At 40.9% G+C, this 19729-nt stretch overlaps 1 protein-coding gene across 1 annotated transcript in view; it reads right to left on the bottom strand.

Moving 5' to 3' along the window:
- Positions 1-19729, bottom strand: part of HERC1 (HECT and RLD domain containing E3 ubiquitin protein ligase family member 1) — a 736289-nt gene that overhangs the window by 715980 nt on the left and 580 nt on the right. The window contains exon 2 of the mRNA XM_030188195.1: positions 5990-6046. The gene's annotated coding sequence lies outside the window, so the exon portion shown is untranslated. The remainder of the gene's footprint in view (positions 1-5989; positions 6047-19729) is intronic.

Genomic DNA, 19729 nt, shown 5'->3' with positions numbered 1-19729 from the left:
CAAACATTACAAAACACTGCGATTAAAACTTCTCTGCCATGCTAAAAGAACAAACCATGTTTCACCTCTACTTCAGTAGTTTGCAGTTAAACAAAATGATTGATGCCTTCTTTTTTAACCTCAATTAGTGCATCTATTTTAGATCTGTAGGTCACTCTAATACTATGTAAACCTGATTACTGTAACTGTCTAGCTCTACCTGATATTGCATTAAAAGTTATTTCAACATATTCAGAACACTGGTGCTCTCTTTTATGAGCTGTACAAGCTATGAGGCAAAGTCTTCAATTGGAAACCCTTTACTGGTCACCTGTTATGCAGCAAATCATTTTAAAATCTGTGCAAGAATTTGAGGCTCTTCATATTGATGAGTGCTCATAAAGACCTAGGGCTGTGCTTACTAAGGTGTGTTAGTGTTTTAGCACGCGCTAAACGCTAGACACTATTATATTCCTATGAGTGTCTCTAGCATTTAGAGCACACTAATCATTAGTGTGCACTAAAAATACCTTAGTAAGTTAAATAAATTGGCTCACCTTCAATTGGTAGGTTCCTTATAACTGATTGTCCCTTCACTTAGGTGGCTCATCTTGGGGCAACTTATGATTGTGCATTACCTACCATTGGACCAGGACTGTGGAATTGTTTTACCAGTTTCTGTTAAGCTGACAGGAATTATTTACTATTCAGGAACAAGCTTAAGGTTTAATTTTCTCAAGTTTAATTAAGTTAATGGTTTGGATTTGTGAAATAAGCTCATCAAATAAACAAAAAGTTTAACTCAAAATTGGCTTGACTCAAAACAAACCATCAGATTACCAAAGCTACTCATTTTGATTTACCCAAGTGATATCAAAGTTCTCCATGTCTCCTATAATGCAAGTCAGTTTTATTTCTTACATAACACCAATAACATAAATGAAATACAAATATTTAGAAAATGACTAAGAAATCACTGTTGAAGACTAATGTTAACTCAATATAACAAAAATAGAAATGTATTTACTTACTGGTTATCTCGTAACAGGTCTTTCCTGTTGCACCTTCTTCACCTACTCTGACCTTGCAAATAAGGGTTAAGGGATGCCCTCTCTCACATTCTAATACACTTCATACATGATCATTTACTATCCCATTTCAATCATTTACTTTCTCCAGATTTTATGAGTAGATAACAATGACTTGTACAGTCAGATCTGGTCAATCTATATCAAGTCATTGATCATCATGTCTAATAATTAATCCAATTAACTGGATAACATTACACCACAATTTGTATTAGAAAACATGCTGTAAAGTATTACAGAAACCACGGATGAATTACACTTTATGCAAGCACCATTGCATGCACATCTGACTTTACACAGTGCCTACGGTGCCACCATTATACAATGATGATATATATATGTGACTATCATTCAATGCTTAATAAAAATTGTCCTGCCAAGTGGGTATTTCGTGTACGAAAATACTTCAGCAGAGTTAACTATTCTTGCCTTTTCAACTGCTCTAATGGGCATTATTGCTTTATGAAACACTAAGACAGTTGTTACCAATGTGGCTGAGGGGAACCCCTAGACCAGCCAAATTTTCAGACTATCTGCAATATACATGTATGAGATACATGTGCATGTAATGGGGGCAATGCATGCAAATCTCAAACATTCACTGAAGATATCCTGAAAACCTGACTACTAGAGGTTCCCCCAGGACTTGTTTGAGAATCACTGCACTAGGGAATGGTCAGTACATCCTATTGCTTAAAATCAGCTCACATTCCCTATTTTGTTGCCTAATATCTGTCTCATGTGCCCACATATACACTGTGAGAATAGTAAAAAAGGGAGCGTGTGATGTCAGGTGAGGGGTGCTGCGCATCAAGCTTTGGCCGAGTCTCAGGTGCGATGCACTTGGAGGCATATTTTCAAAGCACTTAGCCTTCCAAAGTTCCATAGAAACCTATGGAACTTTGGAAGGCTAAGTGCTTTCAAAATATCAATATCATGCACTCTTGGGCGGATGCATTTTGGCTAAAACGCAATGCAGATAAAACCCAGTGCCTATTACTCACCTCACAACACAACAAGAAAGAATTCACCGCCATTAACACACCAACTCTAAACCTTCCTATTTCAGAAACCCTAAAAATTCTTGGAGTTCACTATTGATCGACACCTAACACTAGAGAACCACACAAAAAACACACAACCAAGAAGATGGTCCACTCAATGTGGAAATTAAAAAATTTTAAAGAATAAGACCTTTCTTCCCAAGGAGTGTATTCTGCCACCTGGTACAATCAATGGTGCTCAGTCATCTAGACTATTGCAACGCACTATATGCCGGCTGCAAAGAACAAATAATCAAGAAACTCCAGACAGCCCAGAACACTGCAGCTGGACTCATAGTTGGCAAACCAAAGTTTGAAAGTGCCAAGCCCCTACGAGAAAAATTACACTGGCTCCCACTTAAGGAACGCATCACGTTCAAAATATGCCTTCTAGTTCATAAAATTATCCATGGAGACGCACCAGCTTACATGTCAGACCTGACAGACCTACCACCTAGGAAAGCCAGAAGATCATCCCGCACATTCCTTGATCTGCACTTCCCCAGCTGTAAAGGAATGAAATACAAAATAATGCATGCGTCAAACTTTACCTACCTGAGCACAAAGTTATGGAACGCACTGCCGCGCAGCTTGAAATCGATATACGAAAGAACGAACTTCCGCATATTACTGAAGACACATCTCTTTAACAAAGTGTACCACAAAGATCAACAAATGTGAAATGCACAACGCACACATCTATATTCAGAACTGTTTCATAATATCTGCTTGTATACTATTTTGTTTTATTAACAACATGCTGATCAAGATCCTGCAATACCAAATATTTATCTACTAACATTCTTCCACTACTCATGATGTATTGTAAGCCACTTAGAGCCTGCAAAGAGGTGGGATACAAATGCAACAAATAAATAAAAATAAATAAATAAATAAAATATGCCTCTTGGTGTCTGGTAATGGGCTAAAGCACACATTCCTAAAGGAGAAGGAGTAAAAGTCAAGAAATTAATGGTGAAACTGCTGCTTCGCCCACACACAGTCTGTTCCAGTGCTTTTTGGGAACCACAAAAATGATCATAAGCAATTTTAGAATAATACTAAATGGGATAGAGCATTGAGGTCTGGCTACACACATATTTTAAGGGATTACATTGTTTTCTGTATTATCAGACTTTTCAATTATCCGACAACAGGTTGGTCCCATTTAAGCTGGATAATCGAGACTCTACTGTATTTATTATTGTAAAACATGTTACTACCTACCAGGTTGGACAGAAAGAATTTCAACCCCTTCTTAGCCAAGCTAAAAGATAAGAATTGCCATACTGGATCTGCCAAAGGTCCATCAAGCCCAATATCCACAAGCAATTGGGTAACTACATTCCATGCTAGTTACCTTCAGGGATAAGCACTGGCTTTTCCCAGGCCTACCTTAATAACTATTGCCTTTCTCCAGGAACCTGTCCAAATCTTTTATTAAGATCAGCTACACTGACATTTTTACCACCTTTGAGAGTGGAATAGAGGGTAGTGATAGCACTTGGTGCCGCCCCCCCCCCCCCCCCCCCCAAGCCGTGTCAAAACGGATCTGCAGGTACTCTAGAACCAGCCCAGATTCTCCAGCAGGCCAATGACCTGAGAGTGGACATCTTGGAATCTACAGTTGAGTCGGCTTAGATAAACCAATCATCCAGGTAGGAATGGACGCAAATGCCCTGGCAGCACATGTAAGCCACCACCATCACCACTGGAGAGGGTGCAGGCCACTGTCACCAACCCAGAGGGCAGAGTGGACGAGTGGCCTAATGGTTAGTGCAGCAGGTTGTGGACCTGGGGAACTGTGTTCGATTCCCTGATTCTGTCTGATGGTTGGCAGTGAGTTGAGATCCTGGGGAACCAGGTTCAATTCCCTCTGCAGTTCCATATGACCCTGGGCAAGTCATTTAACCCTCCACTGCCTCGGGTACAAAAGTAGTACAATGTACTATTTAGATTGTGGTCCCACCAGGGACAGACCCAGTACCTGTAAAATGAAATTGTAAACTGTTTAGGTCTAAGTGGTATATAAATACTGAAATGAAATGAAGAGCATGAAACTGGAAGGGGCAACCCAGCATCCAAAAGCACAGGTAGCACTTGTGATACTCCACAATGGAAATATAAAAATACACCTCCATGAGACCGAGGGAGGTCAAGAGCTCACCTGGTCCCTTGTGGAGGGAGAAATGTTTCAGAGGCCCTACCAGATCCTTCAAAAGAGGGTTGCCTTCAGATGGGTCGGTGTCCGCTGCCTTCGAGAGGCCAAGGGCACCAAAAACAGAATCAGATAGGAAAGTTCCTCCTGTCTGAATAGCTGTATAACATGGGATCTCGCCAAGGATTTAGCTCCAAATCAAAGTCCAAAGGAGACTGGGAAGTGCAAAAGATCCCCAGTCTCCTTGCAAAGAACTTCAGAACCAGCCAGGACTCCAACATCAAATACTCCCCACTGTGATCTCTGCTTCCATGGAAAGGCCAGGACTCTCAAGCCCCTCCCCCCTCCAGCCTCTACTTGCATGGCACGCCTGACCATCTGAGTCAGGTTCTAGAACCAAAACTGGGTTGGGGTCCTCACTGTCAAGGGTTCTGAAGGTGAACTGAGAAAGCTCCGGCTGCAAAGGAATTGCAGAAGAGAAAACTCTGCAGCTTCAAAAATGGCCACATTTCCTGCCAAAAATATTGGGACCATGGGTACCAATGCCTCTGTGCAGGGAACCTGTGAGCCACTTTGGGCGGTCCCCTGATGCCCTCAGGGAACATTTCGGAAACAGTCTGTCGCAGGAGTGGCATAAGCAGCCAGAAGCTCAGCTGCTGGGTCAGTGCATGCAGATCTGCCCAGCTGCTTAAACTGACCTCAGCCTGGGGCTTCTAGATCTCCACTGGCCCCCTGCTCATTTATTTGCACTTATATACCATTTTCCTCAACAAATTAGATCATTCAAATGGTTCACAAGCATATAAAACAACAGTCCAGAACAAAGAGATAAAAGTTACAGAAAAAAATAATAAAAACAAAATAACCAGCCATAATCAGCCCACATTTTGAGCTCTTTGTGGGTATGTTCAGGTTTTTTGGGGCTTTTTTTTTCTTCCAAATTAGCTTTATTCTTTATACAAGAGAATAGAGCTAAGCCCAGGCACAGCAAAATTGATTTTTTTTTTTTTTTATAAGCCTTGGAGCTGCAGGGAAGCCTGGGGGAAAGGCATCCAAATATGGTGCACGGATGAGAGAGGATGGGGACCCCCCACACCCCCTCCAGCAGGGCCCCACAGGATGAGTCAAACAACTCACCTAGTGGAAGCCAAAAGGAGTGACAAGGGGCAGCAGAGTCATGCGCCACGCTCAACCAGGTCTAGTCCTTGGAACTAAAACCTAGGAGCAGCCGTTCACATTAATTAAGATTACCCATTCACATTAATTGATTTGATTTGCTTACTTTATTTATTTTTTTGTCTATTAGATTGTAAGCTCTTTGAGCAGGGACTGTCTTCTATGTTTGTGCAGCGCTGTGTACGCCTTGTAGCGCTATAGAAATGCTAAATAGTAGTAGTAGTAGTAGCCGTTAGACTCAACCAAGTAGTGCTGTCTTAGCCTGCAGAGCTGGGGAGCTAAGCCAAGAACCAGCCTGAACAACCTACCAGCTGCTAGAGGTAAAGAGATTTCCACTGAGCACCAGCAGGTTATACTGGCGAAGTCACTGGAAAAAAAACAAAATCAGTTTTCTCCTCCTCCATCTGCTGGTAGGTGTTATGGTAGGAGAGAAAAACACCAGCTTATTCCAAATGATATGGCCAAGCAACTAGATGGTCCTCAAATGTGTATATGCCCAGACTTTATATATAAAAATTAATCCAGCCAATGTTTTAACATAATACCTGCATCAAGGGTAACTTGAGAATTGATTATATGCTGGACACCATATTTACATCCACCTATAACCAAGAAAAACAAAACAAGATCAGACAAGGGACAAAACAAAAAAATTAGCAAAATAAGTATGTGTGTGTATATTTTTACCTAGTAAGCTGTACTACCTCAACACTACCAATAAACAGAACCCTTAATGATAGTTCTGGAAAACAAAAAAAACATGACAGAACTATCTTTAAAACCAGATACATATCAGAATAAAAAGCAGAACTAGAATTAAAACATTATTAACCATTCAGGACCTTCTGGTACAGGTCTCATAATAAGCATCACCAGCTATCAAATAGCACAGATCTCAAAGCAGGTCGGTTCACTCCAAATAATATCTCAAAAAATTCCCCAGAAAGCCATATATTTAAATATAAACATATGGTATCTTTAAATATAACACAAAATTTCAGATGAATTTATCAAAAGTTAATTTCTAACAAGGTGAGGCATGAAAATTAAAATTACATCACTATACACAGGTGTAAAAACTACACCTTCATCACAGCTCCCTAGCCTGTGAGTGCCAGCTTGAAAGAAACATCAATGCAAATTTAGAGGAAAAATAATTTTTCCCCCAAAAAACCAACCACTTTGTAAGCATCTAAATGAGGCTGGCATCATAAAACTAAAAAAGGTTTTTTTTAAATGCTGTTTTAAGCCTAAAAATGATTTAAATAACAAAGAGCTCCTTTTACTGAGGTAAATGCTAGCGCAACACTTACCACATCTTAAAAGAGCTTACCACAGGATGTACTGAGGCATCATGCAGCAAAAGCCCAATGTACACATGCAAACCACACACTAAAAAATGTTCCTTTATTTGCATGTCTGGGGGCTGAGAATCAGCATGACAGCGTAAACCAGTTAGCAAAGCAAAATTAGTGCACGCTGATTAGCATGTGAACCCTTACCACCTACAAAACTGGTATTGGTAAGGACACATGGCCATTAATTCAGAAAATGGAAAAAAAAATCAGCAATTTTCAGGCTGCGGTAAGAACAGCCATAGTGCACGGGAAAAACAGCATAATACATTATACAAATCTTATTACACAGTTTCCTCACTTAGTTTTCTGCAAATTAAACAAATAAGAATAACCAAATCATTAATCACTCAGGAATTACAAAGGAACATCATAAAACTGTCGTTTGAAAGAGATATATAAGAACCCTTTATTGATTCAATCCATTTAAGACAACCTTATTAAGGGCCTGTTATCAAGCCACGTGGCAATGCCCACAAAGCCCATTCAAAGTGAATAGGCTTTGTCAGCATTGCCGCACCGGGGACCAAGAGGCATATTTTCAAAGCACTTAGCCTTCCAAAGTTCCATAGGTTTCTATGGAACTTTGGAAGGCTAAGTGCTTTGAAAATGAGCCCGCAAGAGGCCCTAAGTTGCTATAATAGGAAACTGCAAAATAGAAAAATATAATTTTTTTTAATTCTTCTTAATCTCAAATAGGACCTAGTAGTTCAAATAAAAGATGGCAGAGAATTCCAAACAGATACAGCCTGATAAGACAGTGATGATGTCAACAATTTCACAGAAGTGATTTTTCTCACTGAGGGAAAGCATAGGGTGCACTAAGGCCACTTTTTAATGCAGCTTAGTAAAAGGACCCGAAAGTGAAAGTAAAAATAAAACATCTAGGGAAAAGTTTTTAAAAAAACACCATTTTAACCTTTTAAGCAGCTTTTCAAACACACAGCAATGTACCAAATTGAATTCTAAGTTAAACCAGCCTTACTCCTGTTTAAAATGGCATTTTCATGTCAAACATGTCATATCATTGTGATTAAAAGCCTTCAAAAATACCTCACTTTTAAAATGCAGCTTTTTTTTTTAAAGAAGGCCCCTATTTCTCAAAGATTAGTTTTCTTTGATGTAAAAATTTGGAAATGAATACAAAATAAAAGGGGCAGGGAGAGTGGGTGGCAGCAGTCACTCTTCTGTCTTCAAAGGTGGCAAATGCTTTACTCATGCCACGCTCACCTACATCTTATAAAATGCAGTATCCCCCTTTTATTTCCCAATTTGGTTTAACTGTACACAGCTGATAAAGTCAGCTGCATATAAAAATCTATATAAATAAAATCCCCCCTCACTCCATCTGTCCTGAACTCCTGTCCTCCTGGTAGGCTAGGCTATTCGGACTACTCACCCTCAGTCTCAGCCACGCCCCATCTGCACATAAAAAGCACCCTCAACGTTCTAAGGCACACTCTGAGGCTTCAACAGTTTGTATGTTCGAAGCTCTGTAACCATTTTTAAGCACACTACATCTCTGCCCCGCCCTGACCTATCAGAGAAGGGAGGAGTGTCACAGCTGCACTGCTCTGACCTATCAAAGGGAACTGAAACAGGAAAAGGGAGGAGCGTCACACCAAATGATGGACCTATCAGAGGGAAGTCAAATAGAAGAAGGGAGGAGCGTCAGAGGCCAAGGGGACGGCCCTATCTACGTCTCATAGGTTTCCTTGCTTTCTTTTCAGTGTATTGCAGCTGCAGCCACTTAGGTAAGTCTAGCAAGCCTGTCAGCTACTGAATACAGAAAGCAAAAGATAGCATGTGGGAACTTGCTCCATTTTGTTCTCTGGAATGCAGTGATTATTATACAAATGGTCTTGCTTTCATTATTTTGGTAGGGGCTGCCTTCATGACTGTCCACAGTCCCCCCCCCAGTCCTGACACGTGACAGGGGGGACAGGGAAGGACACTCACTGTCTCACATACGCACTCGCACACACTCATTCTCACATACACACACGCTCTCTCACAGACACACTCACACCCACTTGCACATTCTCACTCTCACACAGTCACTCTCACAGACACTCTCTCAAACATACACACTCCACGCAAAACCTTGCTAGCGCCCGTTTCATTTCAGCCAGAAACGGGCCTTTTTTACTAGTGATTAATAAATAATGGGGGAAGTGAAAAAGGTGGATACAGCATGCAATTTTCTAGGTCCTGCTATGAATGGGTCACTTTTTTTACACTTTAGATTAGAGCTGCCCATTAATTGCATCTCTTTCTACTAGCTCCGATCACCGGTGACTCTTCTCTCCCCTCCAAGTTTACTTTGTCTTGCAGTAAGTCTTCGCCCTGCACAAGTCGTGCTATTTTATGTAATGAGACCTTGTGCTAAAATAGCACAACTTGTGTTAAAATAACCCATCAGCAGTAGCCCATGTTAATAACTTCCCCTAGAAGTACAATGTCCAATTTAAGCCTACTTTAGAAAGGCAACATAAGTTTCTAGGTGCCTTTATAAAATATGCACCGAGTAGTGCAAAAATGCCAACGTACACATTTACACCTGTGCCTTTAACCTCTCCTTGTACCTTTTAACCCCCTCCTTCTCCCTGAAGAGAAACTAAACTAGAAGAGGTATTAATTTCTTTCAAGTCGGCTGATTGAGAGCTTGTCTTTTGGGGCAAAAAGCAAGAGACGCACCCACTTTGTAGTTTAGAAAAAAGCTACATGCAGCTTTCATACACGCACAATAAACTAGTGTATGAAAGCCATGGATAGCAGTGGAAAGAGTGTCCAATTCGGCATTGTCTGGAACTCAAAGCAAGTTCTATTACACACTAGCTAAACGCCAGCCTTGCCAGGCAGTTCTAGCAAAAGTTTTTCTCAGCCCATTTACAGTTTCCTGCTGTGCAGTTCTAGCAGCCTCCTACCCATCCCATATTGAGCATAACACATGCGCCACTTAATGGGTGGCTGTTCTACGCATGTGCTGGCTTTTTCTCAACCGTGCAAATGAGCTGTAACTGTGAGCAGCTGGACTGCAAGCGATTTCCTTTCAGCATCGCCCGCTATTTTAGAATTGTTTTAACTTTTACCGGGGATCCCAAAGCAACAGTTTTGTTTTTTTACGGAGGCTTTGTGCATCAGGGTCTCAATTCAGTAAAGGGTGCTAGAAGTTGGGTGCTAATGTGCAAATTCTACAAAGGCAATACTGTATTTAGTTGCCATTATAGAATACTATATGGCAAGTCCGCAGTTTGGTGCCTAACTCTAGGCGCAAGCACTTACACTGTGTCAACGGCTGGTGTAAATGCTCGTGCCCAAATACCGACATTTATGCATATAACTGGCAGTATTCTATAAACCTAGCACCTAATTACTTGGCACATCCCTGACCAGTCCACACTCCTCCCACATCCATGCCCCCCTTAGAGTTGTGTGCCATAGAAGTTAGGCACTAAGTTTACTGAATAGGGGTGTAAATCATTTATGCACGTAACTACACATTTTTTTATCCTGTTTCATGGTAATCCTATTACGTTTCAATTTGCTGCATTTATGTTTATACTTGTACATTTTACTATTGTTATGCTGAAAACAAAATTATAAGTTTGATATTGAACTGCAACTACTGTACACCGCCTTGGGTGAATCTCTTCATACAGGTGATTAATAAATCTCAATAAATTAGTACCAATTAGTGCTTGTTGACACCATTTAATGCCATTATCTAAAGCTTTGTTTAAATAATTCCCAGGCACATTTTACTTAATTACCAATTATAAAGAGATCATGAGGTATGGTGTGGAGGATCTTCAGACCTACTGCATCTTGGCTACTACATTAGCGTTTTTTTTATGTAGTCAGATGCACATCCTCATTAATCCTCATTTGTCTAAGTAGTGTGTTTGTTCTACTTCCTATGGCACATTATCATAACTTTTTGATTTTTTCCTTTTTTTATGCCTTCATGCCTCATATCTCATCATTCAAATATATTTCTCATAGTATTTTGTATATCTTTATCATATTATTACTTAACTGGCAGCAACAAAGTGCTTACCACAACTTTCACCCGCGAAGACCCTCAGCCGACTTGGCCGGGTTTGAAGACTTCTTCAGGGTGGAGGTTCTCTGCAAACAACATGTGCATTAGATATTTGTTCTTCACTCCTCTGCATTCATACAGCCTACAATATATTATTACTAATCAACATTTCTTCCTTCTACAGCATACCTCGTACTTTTCTCTCCTTCTTCTTCTTGTAGATCAAAATGGCTGTGGCGTCTACATACTGCGCCCGCCTTTAAATCTTAGTCAGCTGATCGTATGTGTCCATATTCCGACTGGTGGGTTACTGCGTGCTTCACACCAATCAAATGACAGACCACCAATCTAGTTCTGAATTCAGTCCTGCTGGCTGTAGCGTATTTAGATCAAAAATCCATTTTTATTCTTTCAAATTAAGGAAAGTTACCTCCCTCCCACCCCAACTGGACACTGTCAAGGACCCTCCATTTAATATCCTCCAATTCATGTTTCTACTCTATCCAATGCTGAGTTTGAGGTGCAGTCATTACTGCGTTTTTTTATCCTTGATTTATGTTCATTCAAGCGTTTTTTAATCATTCTTGATGACCTCCCTATATATAACAAGGGGCATGGACATGTAATTACATAAATTACATTTTTCATACATAGTAACATAGTAGATGACGGCAGAAAAAGACCTGCATGGTCCATCCAGTCTGCCCAACAAGATAAACTCATCTGTGTATACCTTACCTTGATTTGTACCTGCCTTTTTCAGGGCACAGACCGTACAAGTCTGCCCAGCAGTATTTCCCGCCTCCCAACCACCAGTCCCGCCTCCCATCTCCAGCTCTGGCACAGACCGTATAAGTCTGCCCTCCACTATCCTCGCCTCCCAACTACCAACCTCTCTTCCCTCACCTGCTCCGCCACCCAATTTTGGCTAAGCTTCTGAGGATCCATTCCTACTGCACAGGATTCCTTTATGCACATCCCACGCATGTTTGAATTCCGTTACCGTTTTCATCTCCACCACCTCCCGCGGGAGGGCATTCCAAGCATCCACCACCCTCTCCGTGAAAAAATACTTCCTGACATCTTTTTTGAGTCTGCCCCCCTTCAATCTCATTTCATGTCCTCTCGTTCTACCGCCTTCTCATCTCCGGAAAATATTTTTTTGCGGATTAATACCCTTCAAGTATTTGAACGTCTGTATCATATCACCCCTGTTCCTCCTTTCCTCCCCAGATCTTCCACTGTCTGTGCCGCCATCTTGGGATTATGTCGGACCAGACAATGTCGGTATTGGGAAAAAGTTGTGCAATTAGTGACAGGTTTCGCTCGGCAACGCGGACTAAGTCAATGCAGGGGAGTGTTCCGATGTCGTTTCCCCCCAGGTGAATTATTACAGCTGCGGGGGGGGGGGGGGGGCAAGGATGTCGGCTTTGCGGCGGAGTAGTGGCACCAGCTGGGGCCATTTCATGCCTGGCACACCTGACCAATGAATCCTCACTCCTCTTGTAGCCAAGCCTAAATGTGCACCACCTGGTCTTGTCTCGGCTCTGTGCGCTGCCCACTTAATGAACGAGTGCCCAACAATCCACACGGTCGGAAGTCCTGCAACATATAACTTTGAATAGTTTTGTGACATCCGCAAATTTAATCATCTTGCTCGTCGTTCCAATTTCCAGATCATTTATAAATATGTTAAATAGCACTGGTCCCAGTACAGATCCTTGTGGCACTCCACTATTCACCCTCCTCCATTGAGAAAAATGGCCATTTAATCCTACCCTCTGTTTTCTGTCCAATAATCAATTCCTAATCCACAGTAGAACATTGCATTCTATTCCACAACTCTTTAATTTTCTCAGGAGTCTCATGAGGAACTTTGTCAAAAGCTTTCTGAAATTCTAGATACACTACGTCAACCGGCTCATAATTATCTGCATGTTTAATCATGTTTTCAAAGAAATGAAGCAAATTGGTGAGACAGGACCTCCCATGGCTGAATCTGTGCTGACTCTGTCCCTTTAAACCATGTTTGTCTACGTGTTCTGTAATTTTATTCTTTATAATAGTTTCCACTATTTTACCCATCACTGAAGTCAGGCTTACTGATCTATAAATACTCGGATCACCTCTGGAACCCTTTTTAAAGATCAGCGTCACATTGGCCACCCTCTAGTCCTCATGTACTACAGACGACGACAGGTTGCAGATCACTAGCAGCAGATCAGCAATTTCATGTTTACATTTTTTCAATACCCTGAGGTGTATACCATCCGGTCCAGGTGATTTATCACCCTTTAACTTGTCAATTTGGCTCAGTATATCTTCCAAGATCACTGAGATTTATTCAGTTCCTCCGCATCGTCACTTCTGAAAACCATTTCTGGTACAGATAGATCTCTTATATCTTCTTCTGTAAAGACTGAAGCAAAAAATTCATTCAGTCTCTCTACTATAGCCTTGTCCTCTTTGAGTGCTTCTCTTACTCCTTCCTGATCTAACAGTCCCACAGATTCCCTCGCAGGCTTCCTGCTTCTGATATACCTGAGTGTTGTTATGAGTTTTCATCTCTGCTGCAAGTTTTTCTTCGTTTTCTATTTTAGCTTTCTTTCTCCGAGGACAAGCAGGCTGCTTGCTCTCACCGATGGATGACGTCCACGGCACCCCCCCCCCCAACCGGAATCCCCACCAGCAAAGACGCCCCACCAGCCCTTGCGCGCCCATGTACAGTTGGTTCTGGTTCATGCCGTAATGCGTCATTTTGAAACTGGGTGTTCCCAATCTATCCCTTTCATGGTGAAAACACACCATTGACAACTATTACACTTGAAATGCCCTGGAAGCTCCTCCTGTTATTATAATCCAACCGTTTGTATGTCAACATCTCACCTACTGTTCTACCTCGACAGTATGCACATATCAGATGGTTCTCAAAGCATTCATGCACTTGCAGAATGCTCCAATTCGCATGAATGGATGTACTGATTGCAGAACTTGCTGGAAAAAAAAAGGAATTACTGCCACTAATTTTTTTTCTTCCATCGATTGTTTATATTGTAGCAGCAGGTCCCGTTGAGAATATTTGGCTCTTAGATAAGCTTTCCTGATTATCTTCATTGGATATCCTCTATCCACAAATCTAGTGGCCATCCTCTCAGCTTCTAACTCAAAATCTTCATGTTTCGAACAGATTCTTCTAATACGTAAGAATTGACTAATCGGTAAGCTTCTTTTTAAATGGTAAGGATGGCAACTAGAGAAATGCAATAAAGTATTTCTTGATACGGGCTTCTGGAACAATTTAGTTTGGATATTGTGATTTTCTCTAAATATCCACACATCAAGAAACTCTATCCCATCTTGACTAGAGTGACAAGTAAACTTCAGATTTGGTTGGAGAGGGTTCATCCAGTTAATGAACTTCAATAGTTCATGTTGTCAACCATTGCAAATGAAGAATATGTCATCCAGAAACCTTTTCCAGATAATGATCTTCCTAAATTCTTCTGCCGTATAGATATAAATATCCTCAAATTTTTAACCAAGTAAAGAGTGGCAATTAACGGGGCTAAAGAAGCTCCCATCGCAACACCCAGTTGTTGTTCATAAAATTGTTGTTGAAACCAGAAAGAAAAATTTTTAACTACTAAATCTGCCAAAGCCATCAAAAATTCAGTACTAATCCGCTGGCGGCCCTGGCATTTATTCAAAGGAGAGAGAAGTACGAGGTATGATGTAGAAGGAAGAAATGTTGATTAGTAATACTATTGTAGGCTGTATGAATGCAGAGGAGTGAAGAACATATATCTAATGCACATGTTGTTGTTTGCAGAGAACCTCCAGCCTGAAGAAGTCTCGAAACCTGGCCAAGTCGGCTGAGGGTCTTAGTGGGTGAAAGTTGTGATAAGCACTTTGCTGCCAGTTAAGTAATAATATGATAAAGATACACAAAATACTATGAGAAATATATTTGAATGATGAGATATGAGGCATGAAGGCATAAAAAAAAGGAAAAAAAATCAAAAAATTAAAAGTTGTGATAACGTGCCATAGGAAGTAGAACAAACACACTACTTAGATAAATGAGGATTAATGAGGATGTGCATCTGACTACATAAAAAAACGCTAATGCAATAGCCAAGATGCAGTAGGTCTGAAGATCCACCACACCTCATAAGACTATGATCTCTTTATAACTGGTAATTAAGTAAAATGTGCCTGGGAATTATTTAAACAAAGACATATATAGTAATCCCCGCACCACGTAATCAGTAGTGTTCATATCAAGGTGAATTATCTAAAGCTTAGCATGTGCTAACAGACATTAGCATATACTAAGTGCCACATGGGGTATAAAATAGGAAGCGCAGCATTTGGTGTGCACTAATTCCATTAGCATGTGATAAGCTTTGGTAAAAAAAGCCCCTTATTTACATGCATAAATAGCACATAAATGCCGAATTTTTAACACCCTTATAGAATTTGGGAGTGCAGGGGCAATTTTATAAAGCTTTTTGCACATGTAAATTCTGTTTTATACATGAATAGCCTTTAATTTCGGAGAAGCAAGGATAGAGTTGCAACGTTCTCACATATTTTATAAAACATATGTATATGCGAATAGAAAGCATGAACACATTTATACCTACTTTGGAGCAGGTTTCAATTTGAGTGTGGGCGTTTACACTATTTATTTGTATCCCACACTCAAATTGAAACCTGCTCCAAAGTAGGTATAAATGTGTTCGAGTTTATTTTATTAAGATTCAGAACACTATTAATGTGTCCACAGCAGCAAACATTTTCTTCTTAAAATTTGGCAGTGACTAGGAAGACCTGTCTGAAACACATGCAAGGCAGGCTTCAGATGCTTGTACACATTATGATATAAAAGGTGTGTTATTTTGTATGTACAGCACAAGGGTATTTTTTTGCACAATAAGAAACTCATTTGTGGTTCTGGCTGGTAGCTAATACAAAGACTATTATGCAAACCTTTTGACTGACTGGAATCGAGTCCTGGTTATACAGCTTTACCACATATCCCTGTTTATTCTTCACTTAAAAATGAGGCCAGTACCATAATTTTTTTTAATCTGTGTTTACAGTTTCATAAATATACCAAGCTAAACCAATTTATATACCACAGTTAACCCTTGAAGGCCAAAACTTACATTCCATGGCAAGTGGGACATACATCATTAGCAGGACAGGAAGAAATAGACATTTCCAGCAAATATGTAAACCCTATATAGCGTCTGACTTCTATTACTGCCTTATCCTATGCTTAAACTGCCTCCCCTGGACTCACCTCTGAAGCCCCTCTGCCCTCTGCATTGAGCTAGAAACCACAGAGCTAAAGTCAAGCCTATTTGCCCAACAGCCTCAATGGGGCCAACAGGAAATAAATAAACCCACAACTATTTAGCGTAATTATACCCAGTAGGCCTAATCTGTTTACATCAAATGCACATATCTCTTCAGTACTGAAGGCTTAGAGGAGGGAAGAAATGTTTCTTTACAAGTCTACACATGATTCACCAGCTTTGTCTATTAGTACAGCAATGCTATAGATCAAGGACTGGCTCAGAAAAGTCTATAGATCTGCAACGCCTCCAAAACACAGCTGCAAGACTGCTGATAAGAAAGGTGGGGGGAAGAGTTCAGATCAGATCACCTCCATTTGGAGGAGCTGCACTGGCTGCCCATGGAAAACTAGTTTCAAATTGGGCATAGGTATTTTACAAACTGTTGTCTAGTTATAGACCAAGTAGGTAATTACGGTCATCCCTGTGGGTACTTTTAACCATTCTCAGTCTATCTATGGTTCAGGTGGCTTCCGCCAGACACAGGGACTTCAGCTATTTTGCCCCAGTTCTTCAAGTTTTATTGCAGTCAAGGCAATAGAAATTGGCAGTTTTCCAGGGCCTCTAGTGTTATTCATGGCTGCCATTGTAAGGCAGATTCCTATGATTAGTTCATTGGACAGAGTGTAATCAATGTGATTCTTTGTATTTGTTGCATTCAATAAAGTTTATTTAGGTGAACTGCATGCTTTTCATAAAATGTGTGTATGATTGTATTATGTTATGTCTTTTCCAGGTAACTCGCTTTAGGCAATCAAATGTAAGCAAATACAGAATCCCATAAGCAGTAAAATTGAAGTCTTCATGTCAGTATTCAACAACACTTATCTTAATAGCAGGTGCTGTTGACTGGGATATCAATGGAGGAGTTTATCAACATGGAGTACCATTAGAATGAGTTATTTTAGCACAAGTCCAATTTTATACAATGAAACCCAGATACTAATAATAGTAATCCATGTTGATAACCCCCCCCCCCCCCCTGCAAGTGCCACTGAATAGTTTTACAAACTGCCTTGGCCCTGTCCACCAGACAATGCTAGGGAAGTATGGGGGCAGCATGAGAGCAGAGCTGGAAGTGATCAGGTTAGCAACGACACCGACAATATCCAGTATGTTTACTGGATAATTATCCAAATCAAGTCAGAACAGTAAAAATGCCCAGTCAGAACTACCACTAACCACCAAAAATCAAAATATTCCGCACCAATCATTTCCAGATACACACAGTGAATTTCTGTACATAAGAATTTCCATACTGGGTCAAACCAATGGTCCATCTAGCCTAGTGACCTGCTTCCAGCAGTGGCCAATCCAGGTCACAAGTACCTGGCAGAAACTCAATTAGTAGCAACATCCCATGCTACCAATCCCGGGGCAAGCAGTGGCTTCCCCCATGTCCATCTCAATAACGGACTATGGACTTTTCCTCCAGCAACTTGTGCAAACCTTTTTTAAACCCATATGTTAACCGCTGTCACCACAACCTCCAACAGCGAGTTCCAGAGCTTAACTATTCAATGAGTGAAAAAATATTTGCTCCAATTTATTTTAAAGGTATTTCCACACAAATTCATGGAGTGTCCCCTGGTCTATGCACTTTTTGAAAGAGCGAAAAATTGATTCACTTTAAACCGTTCTACACCACTCAGGATTTAATAGACCTCTATCATATCCCCCCACCCCCTCTCTTTTCCAAGTTGAAGAGCCTTATCCTCTTTAGCCTTTCCTCATATGGGAGTTCCACCCCCTTTGTCACTCTCCTTGTTTGAGATAAGGCTACATGAATTGAATGCAATACTCAAGGTGAGGTCACACCATGGAGCGATACAGAGGCATTTTTTAAGTCACTGAAAATGACAGTTCTTAAAAAAAACCCGACCATGAAGGTTCAATATTTACAACTAGAAAGCACTACGGGAGTTCTAATCCTTTAAATTTTAATCTATTTCCCAAAACAGTGGTCCAAATCATTCAGGGGTCCTTTTGCCAAGCTGCAGTAAACACTAGTGTGGCTTACCATAGCTTAAAAGGGCTTACCGCAGGACGTGCTTATGTGTCCTCCAGTAAGTTCCACGCTAGCACACACACACACACACACCACATGCTAAAAATTTTTTAACCTTAATTACAGAGGGATCACATCTACAGGGCCACCGAGAGACAAAGTTGGGCCTGAGGCAAATCTTAAGGGCCCCGCCACCACCCCAGTGGTCTGCCATCTCTGTCCCCATTGCCAGCCTGTATGCAGGGAGGAAGAGAGATGACAGTATGCAGGCATCTATTACCCTTCTCCCCCCTCCCCCCAACCGCAGTCCACTATCACGGTCATCCTTCCCTCCTCCCCTTTGGTGGTTCTCCGTTGTTTCTGCGGGCTGTCAGTGGCATCAATAAGGAGAGCAAGCTGCCTCTGGCTGGCCCTGAAAGTATTTCCTCTGCTGTGTATCACCTATGCACACAGGAAGTTGTGTCAGAGGAGGGAACACTTCTGGGGCCAGCCAGAGGCAGCTTAATTTCCTTATTGATGCTGCCAACAGCCCACAGAAATGAAAGAGGACCACAGAAAGGGAGGAGGGAAGGACGACAGCGATACTGAACCACAAAGGGCATGTCTAAGTTTCTAAGGCCAGCACCACAACCAAAGAATTTTGCCCCCCCCCCCCCCCTCTCGGCAGCCCTGCATGTTTGGGGGTGTTTCTATGGTAATCCATTAACACATTTGCAGGCTGATTAGCATGTGAACCCTTACCACTTACAAAATAGGTGGCGGTAAGGGCTCACATGCTAATCAGCCTGCAACTTTGTATTAATAGACACTGCAACATTAGCACGTGTCCATTAATACAAAACTTGTCCATTTTACTGCTGCGCTAAAAATGGCCTTAGCACTTTATACCACTGCTTTATATAAGGGCCCCTCAATCATCTCAGAATACTACTTCTCAGTCTCACTCCCCAAAGAGTTCTCTTGTGTTTCTGTAGTTTCACATATTTCCCCTAATAATGAAAGGTCATTAAAAAATATATATTGCCTATTGAGTCCAATTATTTACCCAAGTGATTCTTCTCTCCAGCAAGCTCTGGCCATTATAACGTTACATAAAATTTAAAAAATAAAATAAAAGACTACCAAACAGTACATTTTGCCACCAGTACCTTCTATTGATTTCGAAGCCCATCACTAAATTACTCCTGGCAATCCAAATCATACCAAATAAACTACTTTAGACAGGAGTATTCCTGCTAGTTTTGTCAGAATAAACTCTCAAATGTGCTGACACTTTAGAAACCTTGGCATACATCTTTCTGAAATCAGATTTATCATAAACTTTCAATAACCGTACCGAACGGCCAGGGAAATTAACCCAAAGATAAATAATGTCAGGAAGACCATCAGTCAAATGTACAACAAGTGGATCCAAAACAAAAGGGGTCCTCGCACAAATGGTGTTTCCCAAACAAGGTCTTTATCAGAATAAATAACATAAAATGACCCCTTTTGTTTTGGATCCACTTGTTGTA

Source organism: Microcaecilia unicolor, chromosome 1 (assembly GCF_901765095.1).
Source record: "Microcaecilia unicolor chromosome 1, aMicUni1.1, whole genome shotgun sequence".
Lineage (NCBI taxonomy): Eukaryota > Metazoa > Chordata > Amphibia > Gymnophiona > Siphonopidae > Microcaecilia > Microcaecilia unicolor.
The sequence above is the reverse complement of the archived record's forward strand: the minus strand, read 5'-3'. Positions and strand labels throughout refer to the sequence as shown.